Genomic DNA, 18,440 nt, shown 5'->3' with positions numbered 1-18,440 from the left:
GAAGAGAATAGAAGCAGATTCGAAGTAATAATCTGACAAGAGATTGAAAGATGAAGTGAGATACGAAATGCAGAGTGGATGATTGAAGTGAGAATCACTTCAGATAATCATTCAGTCTATTAGATTTGATATTCTGGATGAATACGATTTCGAGGACGAAATCATTTTTTAGAGGGGAGGAATTGTAAGGCCCGAAAATATTAAATTATTAATTATGGGATTTGAGAATTAAATTCAATATTATGGGTTAATATCGATTTGAGAAGTGAAAGAAATTATAGATTTAATTTCCGAGCCAAAAATATTTAATTTGAGAATTTATGGATTTTGAGAATTAAATTCCGAGAATTCTTAAATTAAAAGAATAAATATTCGATTTGAATATTTATGGGATTTAAGATTAAATTCCATGTTTCGGGAATTAAAGACGATTATTTTGAAGATACAACCCGATCAGGGACTGATTTGAAAATATCGAAGTTGCAAGGGTTAAAGTGCAAACGGTCGGGATTATTTAATTAATCCAAATTTAATTTATTTTAATCCAAGTATATTTAATTTGGGAATATTTAGAGTTTCGATTTTAATTCTAATATTCTTAAATTATTTTGGATTGAAATTGAATTAAAAAAAAGGCCGAGGACTGAATTGCAATTAATGAAGACTTGAGGGACTAAATTGCAAATATTCAATACATATCAGATTTTCTGAAGCTTACTCAGCCTTGAAACGTGTAAATATTGTGTAAACTTCAGAATTCAGAAAAGTTGAACAGAGGAGCTCGAACCTTCTTCCATTTCCTTTGCTTTTCGATTTTCAAACGTCGATAACTTTTGTTTCGCTCGTCCGATTTCAATTCCGAAAGATGTTCTGGAATCCTTGCGATGAGAGATTTGATTTTATGTAAGTATTTTGTTATCTCGGCATGTTTTGAAGAACGAAATTTTGCAGAGATCAGATTATGACTTGATGTTTGTGTTCTTGAATTCGTATGCCGTTATATATCGAAGCTGGATTGAAAATGAACTAAGGAATGAACTTGTTATGATGTCCAGCTTACATTTGATATATTTAGCTGCTGATATGATTAATTGAATGATGAATTCAGCTGATATAAGTGATACGAATGACTGAATTGATTAGAAAGGAATTCGATACCGAGTCGGTTCCGATTTTCAATCGGTACGCCGCCGGTTGATGTTTTAGGATCAGTTTTGATAACCAAAGATTGAATTGAGATGTTAGTGAAATGTTAGCGATGATATAGAATTTTTATTTCTCAGTTTCAGTCACGTTTGAAAGACGAACGATGCAAGACTTCAAGTTATATCGAATAAGAAAAAGTTGAAGTTTGAAATGATGTTGATTGAATCTATATTGATGGGTTTGATTCAATTCTGAAATGATTGAATAGAATGAGTTTTGCTTTGCATGTTTTTGATGATATGTTTCAGAGTTTAATAGGAGACTATTGACTCAAGAACCTCAACTTAAAAATCGAAGAAGAAGTGATCAAGATTGAAGTGAATTTGATTGAAGATGGATTGAGGTTTGAATGATCAGATTCTTGTAGGAGTTATTGTACTTCCTATTCAGATGTGGAACATCTTCAACTCGAGAATGAAAGGTATAATGACGACATCGCGAGTCAGGGACTGTAAAACTCAAGAACGACTATTCTTGAGTTATCCCGAACAAATCACATACTTGTTTAAGTACTTGTTCTTGAGGTAGAACTTATGTTATTGTCGATCCATCACAGGTAGTGGATCTTTATTGCTTTTGATATGATTGTATATTGAGTTGATTCTATACCAAGGTTGCGGTTAACCTTATTTGCGAGTCGTTTACGAACTCGTTAGATGGATATCCATGTCAAGATCGTTTACGAATCTTGATGGCAATGAAGTGAGAAGAATCAATTCTTGAGATAAGCGCGCTATATAAATAGAAGTCTTGATTTGAAGTTGAGTCGATATATGCGTTATTTTTACTCTATTCTTGAGTTGACATGTTTAGAGTTGATATGAATTTATTTAACACATTTATATATCGATTATACTGAGAATGATTTCTCATCGGAGTTTATCCGGCTGTTGTTTGATTTTGTATGTGTGCATCACAACAGATGGGGCAGGAGCTGGTCTGAGATGACATTGACAGCTTGGGAGCGAGACTTAGCACGTGAGGACTCGGGTTTATAGCTGAACGAATATGTATTAGAGTACATCAAACCTAGTAGAAGACTTGAGACTTGAAGCTCACTTATGACTTTAGTGTAGCTTATGATTTAATGCCTTTTACGTTATCTGTTTGATGTAAGAATCGCATGATTAGATGCTCAAGTTGTTGTAAATGATTATATGCATGTTCCTAGTTATTGTAGCATGCTTTTGATCGATTTGTATTGAGGTTATTTGACTTGGTTCCAAGTTTTGACAGCAAAAATCAGCAGCAGATTTCGAGCACAAGTTAGCTCGCTCGATCGGGTGAAAGTTTTCGATCGAGCGAGGCCTGTATTCTTGGGCAGAAAATATGAAATTTCTTGCTCGCTCGATCGGCTGTTTTTGCCCGATCGAGCGAGGCCAAAAGTAATTCAGACCCGAGAGCATGATTTTTCTTGCTTGCTCGATCGGCTGATTTTGCCCGATCGAGCGAGGCTCTGAAATTTAAAAAAAAAAATAAAAATTCTGCTCTTGATTTAATATTTTTTAATTATTTGATTAATTGTTTAATTAATCATTAGCTGCCCTAAAACGAGATTAGCAACCCGAGGTCCCCACATGTTATATCCAGTTTAATAATATAAAATGAAATGATATAATATAATATAATATATTTAATTTTTACACAAAAATTTAGGCAATGCTTTGTATATGTGATGAGATTATTAGTGTACATATAATTTTTGGTATAAGTATATTTTATTGAACGATTTTTTTAAAATTCTAAATAAAAACATAAATTTGTTTGCTTGGTTTTTTTGTGTTTAGGACTAAAAGTCCGACAAAAATCTGGTACCGAAATTGCCCCTGGTCAGTGTGCACATACAACCTCACGTGAGAAAAAACTAATTACAAATCTCTTTTCAATCTTCTTCTCATTCGACATCCACACACACTGCTGCACCGCCGAGTATTATGTAGACGATGAAGTAGGGCAAAGGGTTGAATGGGAAACAATTTTCATTGTCACTTCTACTGTACATATATGGACTGATAATACCTTTGTCAAAATGGGATTAATTTACCATATTTTTCCAGCTTGAACAATGTATAATGTCGGGCTTGACGATATCAACAGTTGGCGTAAAAACGAGTCAAACGGCTGACTAAGGAGCTAGTACTCACCTAAACCCACGTACCAAACTCACCCTCACGAGTTTGTTTTGCAAATCAATTTTCTTAGAAAAATTTTCGATCTGACTCAAGCGATGAAAAAAACATTATTTTTACGTTAAAAATATTTCTTTTTATGGTAGATATAGACGAAATCGACTAGTCTTACAGATATAGGATCCGTAATTTAAAGCATCTCCAATGGAGGTTCAAAATTGATGGTTCAAAATTTGAAAAAAAAAAAAAAAAAAAAATGAACCCACTGCCATTGTGGGTAGTGGGTTCATGGTTCAAATTAAAAACATGATTCAAATATATGAACCATGTTCAAAATTGTACTTTCTGAAAAGTGTACAGGGAAATGCATTCTCTTTCCTTTTTTTTTTTTAATGTTAAAAACACAATTATTATTTTTTTTTTGTAAAATTTTGTTCACGATTGAAACTTACGTTATCTTCATATTTTTTGTTTTAATTTTTTAAACTTTTATTAAAATTATTTTTATAATAAAATTTACTAAATTATTAAAAAATGTATATGATTAATTAAATTAAAATTATTGTCATAAACATTTATTTAGTTATATAATTTATAATTATTACTATAAACAATTCAATGCAATTTTTTTAACTTGTATTTGAAGTTTGTAGTGTGTTTTGTTATATGTGCATCCTACTACACTTAGTAGCATGCCTTTTTCATTTAAGTAATTTTTTTAACAAAATTTTTGAATTTTTAAAATATAACATAATACTCTATATAAAATTTAAATTATTTTAATTAACATTTAGTTAAAATATTATTTTTTATTATAAAAATTAAGATTTTTTATATTTTGAAATTTGAAGTATGTAGTGTGTTTTATTTATATGTACATGCTACTATAGTAGCATGCCTTTTTCATTTAAGTAGTTTTTATTTAACAAAATTTTTGAATTTTTAAAATATAGCATAACACTTTATATCAAATTTAAAATATTTTTATTAATATTTAGTTAAAAGATTATTTTTTATTATAAAAATTACGATTTTTTTAACTTGAAATTTGAAGTTTGTAAATTAACTAACTACATGAATAAAAATTATTACTTTAAATATATATTTAGTTAAATATGTATGTGCAAAATTTATAAATAATAGTAAATTATAATGAAGGGATGTATGTGTGATTGGATAGCGGGACCCCCAATAGTTGTGAGTTTTTGGATTTATAATTGAGGATGAAAAATTTAAAAAACAATGAATTTTAAATTTTTGATGTAACAGTATAGGTGTTAAAATGAACACATTTTTGGATCCATCGTTGGAGATGCCCTTATACCATCTCCCGAGAAATACATACTCTAGTTTTTACCTTTTTTTATGAGTTGACCAAATCAATAAATGATCTGGTGTTTATATTATATATTGTCTGGACGGTATATGAATGTTGAAAAATAGGTTAAAAGTGAATGAATTTTTTTATTATATATTTGTAAAACGCTACTTTTTCAAACTTTATTGTAAAAATAAATAAATTACACAAGGCTCAAAAACACTAATACAGCGTGGTTGGGCATAAAGTCGTCGGCTCGGTGGAGCCGTGTGTGTGTCTCACGTGGTATTTGATTGGTTGTGAGTGAAAACTGATAAATAGCCTTTGTCCATATAAATAAATGAATAAATAAGTCTGATAATAAATAATAATAATTGATTATGAGAATTCCAAAAAGAAGAATATATAAGACAAAAAAAATGTGAGTGACAAATTGTGAATCAAATCAACCACTCCAAACAATGACCCACTTTAATTTGACTATTAAGATAATAATTTGTACTTTACGAGAACTCATACATATGTTGTAATAAAGGTTTGTGTTTGAAAAGAGTTTTTCACGGAGAAAAAAAAAATCCTCTTATTTGAGGTTATTAGTTTTTCCATCTTCTTTTTATTAGTATTTTCATGTAGTTTGGTTGAATTAGGTGAGTTATACATACGGTTAATTAGAAATAAATCCTCAATCCAAACCTCAACTTCATTATCAGTCCCTGTGTCATAAAATTATGTTATGCACTCCCTGATAACACCACAATCTTTGTTTTCAGTCCCTATTCACGTTTTATCTCAATTTAGGGCATTCCCTTTTTGCCACGTCACTTTCTTCCCTTTCCCAATCTCCATTCTCACGTAAATCCCTAGCCAGTATCCACCATTTCCACCATTTCCCATCTATTTATCTCCTCCTCCAGTTTCTATTTTCCATCGGGAAAATTAAATCCCAATTTCTATCTCTTCTCATCAACGTCCATAACCCACGGAAAATCCAGGGCCGTAGGAACCCATCGACTTGCGACGCCTGTGGATGAAAATTTGGAAGCCGGCGACAACAAGTTGAAGCAAAGCAACGGAGAAAGTGAGTTTATTGTGATATGTTTGTTCAATTTGGCCATTTTTTTTTTTTTTTTTGCAATTTTTCTGCCAAATTTTTTTAATTTTCTCAAATATGTAGAAATAAATTTTTAAAAATAATTGTATGTCAATGAGATGTAGGAACCCACACAAAATCTATGGGATGTAGGAACCCACCGACCTGCAACACCATGGAAAACGATTTTGAAGTGGGTGACGACGAGCCGAAGCAAAGCAAACAAGAAAGTGAGTTTTTTTTTTATTAGTTTGTTCAATTTGGTTTTGCAATTTGTGTCGGATTGTTTTAATCTATGGCTCCTCTTCCAATATATCTTCTTCTTTCGCATTCAGTGATATTCGCAATTTCCTCCCAAATCTATGAAAATCAATTTTTGAAACCTATTGTACGATTAGTAATGCACTATGGAGATTAGAGAGCAGATTCATGAATGTAACCAGATAATTGAGCTCAGAACTCCTATTTTTCTTTCATTAATTAAATACACCATGTGATCTATGATTTACAAAAATCAATGATTCTACGCTAAAAAAAGGAAATGTGTTTTCTAAACACAATTCCTAGTTTACGGAACTTGTAAACAATGCTACTCTTCAATTGAAACCAGAGACAATCAAGTATTCATAATCTGTTAGCAATTTTTTATGCGATGTGTGTCGGATTATTTTATTTGAATCTGTTTCTTGTTTATTTATTGGATTATTTGATATGTGTTGTTTTTTCTTCTAATTGTGTTGGGTTATCTTTGATTTTTGTTGGTATCAAGGGATAATTATATTCGTTCAGTTTCAACATCAAATTATTTGTTTGTCAGTGGTATACCTCAAATTTCTAGTTAGATCCACTTTCAATTTTTTATTGAGCAGCCTCTATTGAATCACTATTATTATGCACACCTAGATCTCACATCGTCACACTAATTCACTTCCCAAATTCTCAATACTAATTAACATTGCTGCTGTATTTATAGTCATATATATTATTTTTTATTGTTGTATTGTTGTTGTAGTTTGTGTACGAAATTTGTGTTGCTCTTTTTGATTGCCACTAGTTTATCTTTGATTTATGCTGATTTCATCGAATCATGCTGGTTTTTTTTAATTGTACTGGTTCGTCTTTGAATTATTCTACCTTCTCTTTTATTTGTGCTGGTTTGTTAACTTAGAGGGATTTTCTTAAAAGAAATGCATGAAAGAAGTTTAATTTTTAGAGATTTTCTTAAAAAGCCTACATGAAAGTAGTATAGTGAGTTTTGTCTTTCAGATTAAATTGTTTTGTCAAATCAGATAATTTTGAGATGTTTAACTTATAATTAATAATCTTAAAGTCATATATTTGTGTCATACACTATTACGATCAATGTGAAAACAACTAACATGTTTTCCCAATTCACAGGCAAATAAGGTAGAACGGAGAATTTGCGACGACACGTCTTCAAGAAGATGTGCTCGATCCAGCGGAAATATTGATGTCATGACGGAGAGCGGATCTCTGAAAGAGATTTAAGAGCATGTATCGCAGCAATAATTTATCCGACAAATAGTCATGTGGATTTAAATTTATTTTGTGTTTATGTTGACATTGTTTTTTTTTTTTTTTTAAGATATAAATGATGGTAAAAAGTTATCTTTTCTAAGTCTTATGCATTAATTCGATAAAAGAGTTCAAAATAATATCACATTGTTCTCAAAATTTTATATGCTCGGTTTCCTACGTTTTATACATATATAAGTATTATTTATATCGAATTCATATTATTCTATATCAAAAATAAGTTATTTTGTGTCAACTATTAAGTTTACAGTATTTTGTTCATGAAAGATATAAATTATAATGGTAAGAAGTTATTTTTTCTAATTCTTAAGCATTAATTTGATAAAAGAGTTCAAAAGGAGATCGCATTGTTATCTGAAGTTTATATGTCCGATTTGCTATGTTTTGTACCTATTTAAGTACTATTTATATCGAATTCAGATTATTGTATACCAAAAACAAGCTATTTTGTGTTAATAATTAAATTGACAATTTTTGTTCTTGATAGATAAAAAATTATTTTTTTTCTAAGTCTTATGCATTAATTTGACTAGTACTTGAGGCACACGCGTTGCGTGTGTAATATAATAAACAAATATCATATATGACATAAAGGTATTGTATTTATATTTTAAAGTGTTTTCATATAAATAATGTTTAAGATTGAAGTCTAAAAATCCGAAAATGTTATATTTTTGTAAAAAATTTAGATTTTATATCAAAATAAAATTGTTAAAAATTATTTTTTGTAAATCTCCCATATTTCTCATTTTATCAATTAAATACTTGAAATCATGTACATATTTAAGTACATCAAGTATACAGATGTTATAATAGGGTACACATTGGGGACATTAGAGCACATATATATCAAATATGAGTAGCCATTCGCACGAGATATACTAATGCCAAATTGATAAAATGAGAAATAAATAATCAATTACTTGAAATCAAGTATAACTTGAAGTATATCAAGTACAAACATGTTAAAATAAGGTACATATTGAGGACAATAAAGTACATGCATATGTATCAAATATGAGTGTTGTGAATTTTTTGCCCAACCCACGCAAATGTGTATATGCGCATGGGTTTCATATGAGTTATAAGGAATTTTCTACCCAACCCACGCGGACGTGGGGATGCGTGTGGCTTCCCTGCACGCTGAAATAAAGTACATATTCAAGTAAATAAGGTACAATAGTATCAAAATAAGGTACACAACGAGCTGAATTTAGTACATATTTCTCACAATATATTCATTCCATCCAGTACATTTCCATCCAGTACATATCCAAGTAAATAAGGTACAATAGTATTAAAATAAGGTACATAATGTGGTGAATATATCACATATTTCTCCAACTTGAGTATTTACACAAAAAAACCACACTAATGTCAATTGATAAGTAAATAATAAAATAGTCAAACAAGGTACATATGTAAGTAAATCAGATACATCTAAATATAAATATGATACATATAGGGGTTAATAGAGCACATTGTTATCGAATTTGAGCGTGAATACAGTACAGATCGGGGTAAACCAAACACATTTCAAAACGTCGTGTTCTTAGAAAAACGTAGATCAATATTATAGCACATTTGATCGATTTCTCGCTAATTACTTCATATGGAATGTTCACTTGGATAAAACCAACTCCTTACCACATATATGGTGCATGTGCAAAATGAGATAGTGAAACCATTTGATATCTACTCAATAGAGTATCATTTACGTGAAATCACAAGTATTACATCGGATTTATTTACTAAGTTAATGAGGCGAATATAGGACATGCATGTGCACTTTGGGTAGTCACGCAAATTTTTTGGCTAATAAAAACTTACCAATAAATAATTAAAGAGCTAACTACGGTACATATTAAAGTAAATAAGGTACAACCAAGCCCATGGTTAAGTACATATAAGCATAAATAAAGTACAGATCGTGGTAAACCAAGCACATTTTAATAATTTCATGTCACAAGTACACTTGATGATTATACGCGGTACAAATTTCTGTATATCAAGTACATATGAGCGTGAATACAGTACAGATCGGGGTAAACCAAACACATTTCAAAACGTCATGTTCTTAGAAGAACGTAGATCAATATTATAACACATGTGATCGATTTCTCGCTAATTACTTCATATGGAATGTTCACTTAGAGAAAACCAACTCCTTACTACATATATGGTGCATGTGCAAAATGAGATAGAGAAACCATTTGATATCTACTCAATAGAGTATCATTTACGTTAAATCGCAAGTATGACATCAGATTTATTTACTAAGTTAATGAGATAAATGTAGGACATATATGTGCACTTTGGGTAGTCACTCAAATTTTTTGGCTAATAAAAACTTACCAATAAATAATTAAAGAGCTAACTACAGTACATATTTAAGTAAATAAGGTACAACCAAGCCCATGGTTAAGTACATATAAGCGTGAATAAAGTACGGATCGTGGTAAACTTAGCACATTTTAATAATTTTATGTCACAAGTACACTTGATGATTATACGTGATACAAATTTCTGTATATCAAGTACATATGAACGTGAATACAGTAAAGATCGGGGTAAACCAAACACATTTCAAAACTTCATGTTTTTAAAAGAACGTAGATCAATATTATAGCACATGTGATCAATTTCTCGCCAATTACTTCATATGGAATGTTCACTTGGAGAAAACCAACTCCTTACCACATATATGGTGCATGTGCAAAATGAGATAGTGAAACCATTTGATATCTACTCAATAGAGTATCATTTACGTGAAATCACAAGTATTACATCGGATTTATTTACTAAGTTAATGAGGTGAATATAAGACATGCATGTGCACTTTGGGTAGTCACGCAAATTTTTTGGCTAATAAAAACTTACCAATAAATAATTAAAGAACTAACTACGGTACATATTTAAGTAAATAAGGTATAACCAATCCCATGGTTAAGTACATATAAGCGTGAATAAAGTTCAGATCGTGGTAAACCAAGCACATTTTAATAATTTCATGTCACAAGTACACTTGATGATTATACGTGGTACAAATTTCTGTATATCAAGTACATATAAACGTGAATACAGTACAGATCGAGGTAATCCAAACACATTTCAAAACGTCGTGTTCTTAGAAGAACGTAGATCAAGATTATAGCACATGTGATCGATTTCTCGCTAATTACTTCATATGGAATGTTCACTTGGAGAAAACCAACTCCTTACCACATATATGGTGCATGTGCAAAATGAGATAGTAAAACCATTTGATATCTACTCAATAGAGTATCATTTACGTGAAATCGCAAGTATGACATCGGATTTATTTACTAAGTTAATGAGCTGAATATAGGACATGCATGTGCACTTTGGATAGTCACTCAAATTTTTTTGCTAATAAAAAAACTTACCAATAAATAATTAAAAAGCTAACCACGGTACATATTTAAGTAAATAAGGTACAACCAAACTCATGATTAAGTACATATAAGCGTGAATAAAGTTCAGATCGTGATAACAACGTTGAGTTCAACGTTGCACTTTTGATCGATATACTTAGCTCCCCGTTGAGTTTTGGTTCAAGCTTATTTTTCAACTTTCTGAAATAGGTTGAATATCGTCGTGACATCGCATATTTCTCCTTCGCCTATAAGATTCATTCTCATCAATATATTTTTTTGCTTAAATATTTCTGCATAAGAACATGAAAAAAAATATCAAGATAACGAATTTAAATACAAAAAGTAAATTTCTAAATTTCATTGAAAAATTGTATCATCAAATTCTGTAAAATAATAAACCTATACTAAATACAAAACGTAAACCACAAAATAAATGTAAGATTCTACATCCAATTTGAATATGTAAATAAATCAACTTTCTCTTTGTTAATCTTGTCATTGTTCTATACAAACACAATGCTTAATAATTAAATCATTAATCGGAAGTCCTAGACCAAAAAAAAGGAAGATATTCAAAAGACACAAAATATCATAGAAGTTCAGCTTCACACAATAACTTGTGAGAACCAATCACCCAATTTAAATGCATGACAAATAAGAAAGTTTTAATCTTGAAATTTGAATCCTACCACCCAATTTCAATATAATGCATGAAAAATAAAAAAAATAACTAATACTGAATCTTACTGCCAACACCAAGAATTTTAATTTTTAACTATCTCCATTTTGAAATCAGACTAATTTTTTCCCTCAAATTTGGTGACAAAAACAAAAGGGTTGAACAAAGTATCAAAATTCAATAAATATAATCCCAATCAACAATTAAACCATCAACACCAAGAAGGAACAAAGCAAACCCCAATATCAAGAAAAAACTGTTCGACAATATAATAATAAAAAAAGAAGAACAACAAAACAGTAGTATCAACAAATATTCACAAAAGAAAATCAACTCCGAAACACAAGTAAATCAATGGCAAATCGAACAAAACCTGCACATAAAAAAAACCAATAATAAATTGAACAAAAACCTGCAAAATTAAACAAAAAGTAAAGGAAAATCGAACAAAAACCTACAGCCAAAAAAATTAATCAAAACCCATAAGAAAACCAAACAAAACCTTTCGAAAAATCTAACAAAAAACTACCGTAAATCGAAGAAAAACCAGCAGCAAAAAAATGAGACAAATTGAAGAGAAACCAGTACAAAGACAAGATTATTTTTTAGTGGAGTGCAATTTCACTGATGGAGAAGACGTAGCGGTTAAATGGAGGAGAAAACAAGGGTAAATAAGTAGAGGCGGCCGTAGCAACAACGAGACAATTTTTTTGGAGTTCTTATTTTCTGATGAAACGTTTTTCCAGAGACAAGCGTGACTGAAGAAGAAGAAAAGAATGAAGGAAAAATAAATGAACAAGCCCTTTAATTATAAGGGCAAACATTAAATTTTCAACTAAGTAGTAATTAAAAAGATTTTGCGCATGTCAAGTCTTCGAAAAAATTAGTTATAATTTCATAAGAACATAAATTTTTCATTCTACCGTTTGGATTAGTACTTCAGTCTAAACCCCAAAAAACCGTGCGAAGTAATTGTACAAGCAATCGAACAAAAATTGTGACAAATCGAACAAAGAACATTAAAACTACAACAACAGATCGGCGACACGAATCCAAATAATAGAAAAAAAATAGAAATCCGATCACAAGTCATTGTACTACTGTCCTATGGCTCGTTTAAGAAAATCCTCTAAATTCAAAAAAACAAGCAAGAAGGAAACGAAGAATAGAAACAAGTTTCTATTTTATTGATTCATATAGAGAAGTACACGATGCACCCTAACCATCTAATCGTACAAGCCTAAGAATAACAATAAGTATATAATGTAAAGAATTCACAATATTTCCAACCCAATCCAATACAATAGCAAATACAATTGGAAAAATCGAACCAAAATATCAAAAATTGAAGAAAAAGAATCACCTCCTAAGTCTGATCTGTTGCACCGGCCATCCTCGAAGTCTCGCTCTTCAAAGCCTTATTTCATCGGTGTCGCAGGTGAGTAGGTTGCTCGGCAGTGTTTTTTCTCGCATCAAGTTGAGAATAGGAGAAGAGTGATTTACAGAATAAAAAATCAAAATATTTTTTGTTGCTTTGACGTTGGCTAAGTGAAACGGTGTCAATACCTTCCTTCGGCCGGTGGATTTCGCCGGTCGTTGGCCAAGTCGGCAGTTGGATGATTTGGGGCTAAGAATTTCTGTAGTGAGCGTGAAAGAGGAGAGGAGAATAAGGAGAGATAATAATAATTAAGGGAAATTCTGTATTTAATGGGATATAAAATAAAATAAAAATGAGAAACAAGTTAAAAGGTGAAACAGGGAGTGATGAAAATTTTTTTGGATGTGTCAGAGAGTGTAGACAAAATTTTTCTGAGGCAGGGACTGAAGGTAAATTCATGTTTTGGTTTATGGATTTATCCCGAATTCACCCTACATACATATACATTCAGTTTGGTATCACGTTAATGGATCAAATCAAATTATTCTGTATGACTCAAGTTTAATTAATCTATATTACGTAATAAAAGCCTCGAGTGATGAGTTGGCGAATTCTATCATTTTCCTTTGTTTTCTCTCTTCAACCCCCTCTTTTCTCTCATTTTCAGTTTACCAACAAAATAATTCAAATTATTTAACATTAAAAATAAATTAATTATATGTAATTTTAAAATATAATAAATATATGTATAGTATTGGTGTGAGTGTGCGTGTGTGTGAATTAGGCAATTAAAAAAATAATAATTTCTTGATTGCACCGAACAAGGTTGCTTTCCGCCAAATAAAAAATAAAAATAAAAAAAGAGAGAGAGAGTAATTGGGACCCAGTTCCTAATTATTAATTATGAGAGATTAATATATATTTCTAATGCGTCCAGGTAGCCTGTAGGGGCCGACAATTCTTGCGCACATTCAATCAATCGTGAATTTATAGACTATAGTATAGTAACCTGTTATTTTTTTTGACAAAGTATAGTAACCTGTTATTATTTCTGTCAAGTATTATAAAAGTTATGGAAAATGGCATATATCACTCTAGTGAAATATTGGGTTTGCTGATAATCTCTTATAAAAATTTTTAAGTTAATAACCCTCTGTGATTTTAGATCTGTAGCATACACACTCTTTCCAGCGAAAAATAACGAAAATACTCCTAATTAAATAAATAATTAAATTAATTTTGTTTTACAATTTTTTATTTAATTGAATAAAATAATCAAATTTTAATTAAATAAATATGAAAATTATATATAATTATTTTATATTAATAGTTGTTATACATGAAATATTTTTAAATAGTAAATTGTATTATTACATTAAATTATGTAATAAGTTTAATTATTTTTAAATATAATTTAATATTTAAATTAATTAAAGTGATTGTATAAATAAACTTAATTGAAAATATAAGTTAATGCATTGGTGTTTTCATTTAAATCTTCAATAAATGGTGATAAATTAAAGAGTTCATAAAAGTCAAAGAGCAATTTCGTCATTTTTTAGCCAGAATGGTGTGTATGCTACAGATATAGAATCACAAAGGGCTACTAATTCAAAAAAATTTCATAGAAAGTTATCAGCAAATCCGGGATTTCACAGGGGTGATATATGTCATTTTCCCTAAAAGTTATTTAATTTTCATATAGATTTTAAAAATTAGATTTTAACCTTTTTCTTAACTCATTTTTACTATCTTTACTATATTATAATACATAAACCCATATAAAAACTATATTTGATCATTTTAATGTATTTTCAAATTTATCTTTTATCATTCTTCTAAGATGTTTAATAATGGAGGTCCAAAAAAGTAAATTTCGTATTTAAAATTTTTTCACATTTTGTTCCACTATCCTCATTATCCTAACATTTAAACAATAATTATAATTAAATTCAAGTTCATAAAATAATATTTAATTTCAAATAATATATATTTTATGCACATGTAACACATGTGCTCTATGTACTAGTATTATAATATACATAAACCCCATAAAAAACCATATTTGGTAATTTTAATGTATTTCCAAATTTATTCTTTATCATTCTTCTAATATGTTTAATAATGGATGTCCAAAAAAGTAAATTTCTTATTCAAAAACTCTCCACATTTTGTTCCACTATCCCCATTATCCTAACCACTATCACATTAATTATCATAACATTTAAACAAAAATTATAATTAAACTCAAGTTTATAAAATAATATTTAATTTCAGATAATAAATATTTTATACACATGCAACGCATGTGCTCCGTGCACTAGTTATAAGGGCATGATTGGTATGAGGAATGAAATGCGAATGGAATGATCATTCCCATGGGAATGACCATCATTCCATCCAAAAATGAATGGAATGGTCATTCTGACTCTCTTTTTTTATTTTTGTAAAATATTTTTTTTTATTTAGTTTATTTCTAACAATCTAACCATATATAATAATTATAATAATAATAATAATAATATAATAACAATAATAATTAATATTATATATAAAACAACAAATTATTATATAATTATTTTACTATTTTGTATAATAATTATTATCACGTATAGATCCTTATTAGTATTATGATTTATTTATTTATCTATTATTATTTATAAAATATTAATTAAAAATTATTTATTTATTTATTATTGTTATAATAAAAATATATTATATTATTTATTATTATTTTTATAACTAATATTAATAAAATAATAATAACTATATTATTTTTATTATTATAATAATTATTTATTTTTATTATTTTAAAAAATATTATCTTATTAAAAAATATTTTAAAAATTATTCATATTAATATATAAGTTAAATTAAATTAAATAGAATAATTTTATAATATTATTAATTTATTATTTAATAATAACAACAACATCAACAATAACAACACATATGAGTAGTAATTATTTTTTTCTTTTTGCTTAAAAATATTTGATTATTAAAATAATTTTATTTCATTCCTTTCATTTTTTTTCCGATACCAATTATTGGAATGAAATAAAAGTAACATTTTATTCCTATTATTATTTCATTCCAAAGTTGATTCAATTCCTTCCTTATTTCATTCTAATGTACCAATCATGCCCTAAGAGTGGCTACACATATTCCAAGATTTAAGTTAATATGATGTATTTATAAAAATAAGAAAAACATAATATTTATTTTGAAATATATATCATATTTTTATGTGTGTGTGTGTGTCTATATATATATATATATATATATATATAGGTTTGTTCCTTCGCACACTAGTATATATATAGGTTTGTTCCCCTGCAATAAGTGTGCACGAGAATCGGGGTATATTTCTTTTAACCTCGGTCAACCATTTTTTTAAAAAAATGACTCCTGCAATGTATTTCAAATACACTTAAGGAGGTTATTTTTTTAAAAAATAGTTGATCAGGTCTATATACCCAAATATCTCGAACCATGGGCGCCAGCTGAGGTGGCGTTTAGCTGGGTCCCACCCCAAATTTTTTCTTTCTTTCTTTTTACGTTTTTAAAAAACAATTTGGGCCCAAAAATTGTCATCTTCAATTGTCATATTATGTTCACGCAGCCGGCACCCCTTCGAGGCATTTAAAAAAATGACCTTAGTTCGTCTTCAATTTTGGTCAAATGACCTTACAGATTTTTTTTAAGTCAATTACCTCCATTTTGATTAAAAACCAATTTATATTAATTTACACTAAACTAATCATTGTACTTTTTGAAAAATAAAATAATAAAATAATAAAATAATTATATATTATAATTAACGTGATTGGTCAAATTCATACTTTGGCTTTCTCTCCTATTTTCTCTCAGTTTCTCTTCTGCACTCTGATTTCTTCTTCTCTTCTCATTTTCATTCACTCAATGTGATTTTTTTTTCTGGGCTCCATTCACAAGTTAGGTATGCAGATTTTGTGATGGTCTTATTTTCTTCTTGTGTGATTTATTTTCTCAATTCACAAGCTAGATATTCATATTTTGCCCTACCTTTTTTTTGTAAGCTTGTATGCAGATTTTGTGATGGTTTTTTTTGTTTATAATGTTGGTCTCTCATGGTTGTTGTGGATTCTCTCCGTAGTTTATAATGGTCTCTCATAATTATATGATGGTCTCCTAGCCTTGTCGTGGATGGTCTATGTAGTTTTATAATGGTCTCTCGTAGTTATATGATGGTCTCGTAGCCTATAATTTTTTTTCTCTCATAGTTATATGATGGTCTCTTAGCCTTGCCGTGGATGGTCTATGTAGTCTCTCATAGTTATATTATGGTCTTTTAGCCTATAAAATTTTTGCTCTCGTAGTTATATATCATCTCCTAACCTTGCTATGGATGGTCTCTGCAGTTTTATAATGGTCTAACATAGTTATATGATGGTCTCCTAACCTATAATTTTTTTTGCTCACATAGTTATATGATGGTCTCCTAACCTTGTCGTGATGGTCTCTGTAGTTTTATGATGGTCTTTCATAGTTATATGATGGTCTCCTAGCTTATAATTATTTTGCCAAAAAAAATTGAAATATTCTTAACATTGATTTTGTTGTTAATGCAAGATGTCCACAATAAATATTCATTCTGTTGGGGAGTTTGGTAGACGTAAATGAAATGAGGTTGTCATTATGATAGATTGGTTTGCGTGATGATATATTGCTTTGATGGTCTCTTGATGGTCACATGATGGTCTTCCCGGCTTCACGATGGTCTCTCATGGTCTTTGTCCAGTGGTCGCCCAGCATATGGTTGTGCATGGTCTCTAATGGTCTATAATGGTCTTCTTAGTCGTCCAATGGTCGTACGACATTGTAATGGTCATCATAGTTTTGCGTGGTTTTTGGTAGCCATTAATGATCATCTTAGTTTTTCATGATCTCTGATAGTCTCTAATGGTCACCATAGTTGTCTGGTGGTTGTCCAACATTGTAATGGATTCATATGTTATTTGACTTATTTCAACTCAACATAACATTATTAAGTCATGTTATATCTATATATCTACATATATTATATATGTCATGAATGTCATATTATATCTCTATAAGTTATGATATATATTTATTACATCTACAATATATAATAATTTGTTGTACATCACAATATGTCATAGCATATATATATGTACATTATGATATATATTTATAATGACACATCTCAATATATATTATATCATACATAAAAAGATTTAGTCTAACAAAATATATCACATGTTTATGACATATAGCTACAATATGTTACATTACAACACAATATATCGTGATATATCTATATCTCTATATATCATACCATATTTCATGTATGTAAATGATATATTTATATGTTATGATGGTGTGCATCACAATATGTAATATACAAAAATATACATATGTAAGATATGATATATGGATTTATGATATGTATGTTACGATTTGTTGTACATCATAATATGTCATAGTATACCTATGTAAATTATGATATATATTTATGACACATCTCAATATATATTATATCATACATAAAAAGATTTAGTTTACCAAAATATATCACCTGTTTATGACATATAGCTACAATATGTTACATTACAACACAATATATCATGGTATATCTATATCTCTATATATCATACCATATTTCATGTATGTAAATGATATATT

At 29.1% G+C, this 18,440-nt stretch overlaps 2 long non-coding RNA genes across 2 annotated transcripts; one reads left to right on the top strand and one right to left on the bottom strand.

The window, feature by feature from the left end:
• The first annotated feature begins 5,412 nt into the window (after positions 1-5,412).
• Positions 5,413-7,424, top strand: LOC140866924 (uncharacterized). Its single transcript, XR_012144994.1, has 3 exons — positions 5,413-5,731; positions 5,869-5,973; positions 7,142-7,424. It is a non-coding gene; the product is annotated as an uncharacterized lncRNA (long non-coding RNA).
• A 3,290-nt stretch (positions 7,425-10,714) lies between these two features.
• Positions 10,715-13,203, bottom strand: LOC140866778 (uncharacterized). Its single transcript, XR_012144971.1, has 2 exons — positions 12,741-13,203; positions 10,715-10,988 (listed from the first exon to the last, which is right to left on the bottom strand). It is a non-coding gene; the product is annotated as an uncharacterized lncRNA (long non-coding RNA).
• Positions 13,204-18,440: the final 5,237 nt, after the last annotated feature.

This window comes from Henckelia pumila, chromosome 4 (genome assembly GCF_033568475.1).
Source record: "Henckelia pumila isolate YLH828 chromosome 4, ASM3356847v2, whole genome shotgun sequence".
Taxonomy (NCBI): Eukaryota; Viridiplantae; Streptophyta; class Magnoliopsida; order Lamiales; family Gesneriaceae; genus Henckelia; species Henckelia pumila.
Note: the sequence above shows the minus strand (reverse complement) of the source record. Positions and strands in the feature narration are given on the sequence as shown.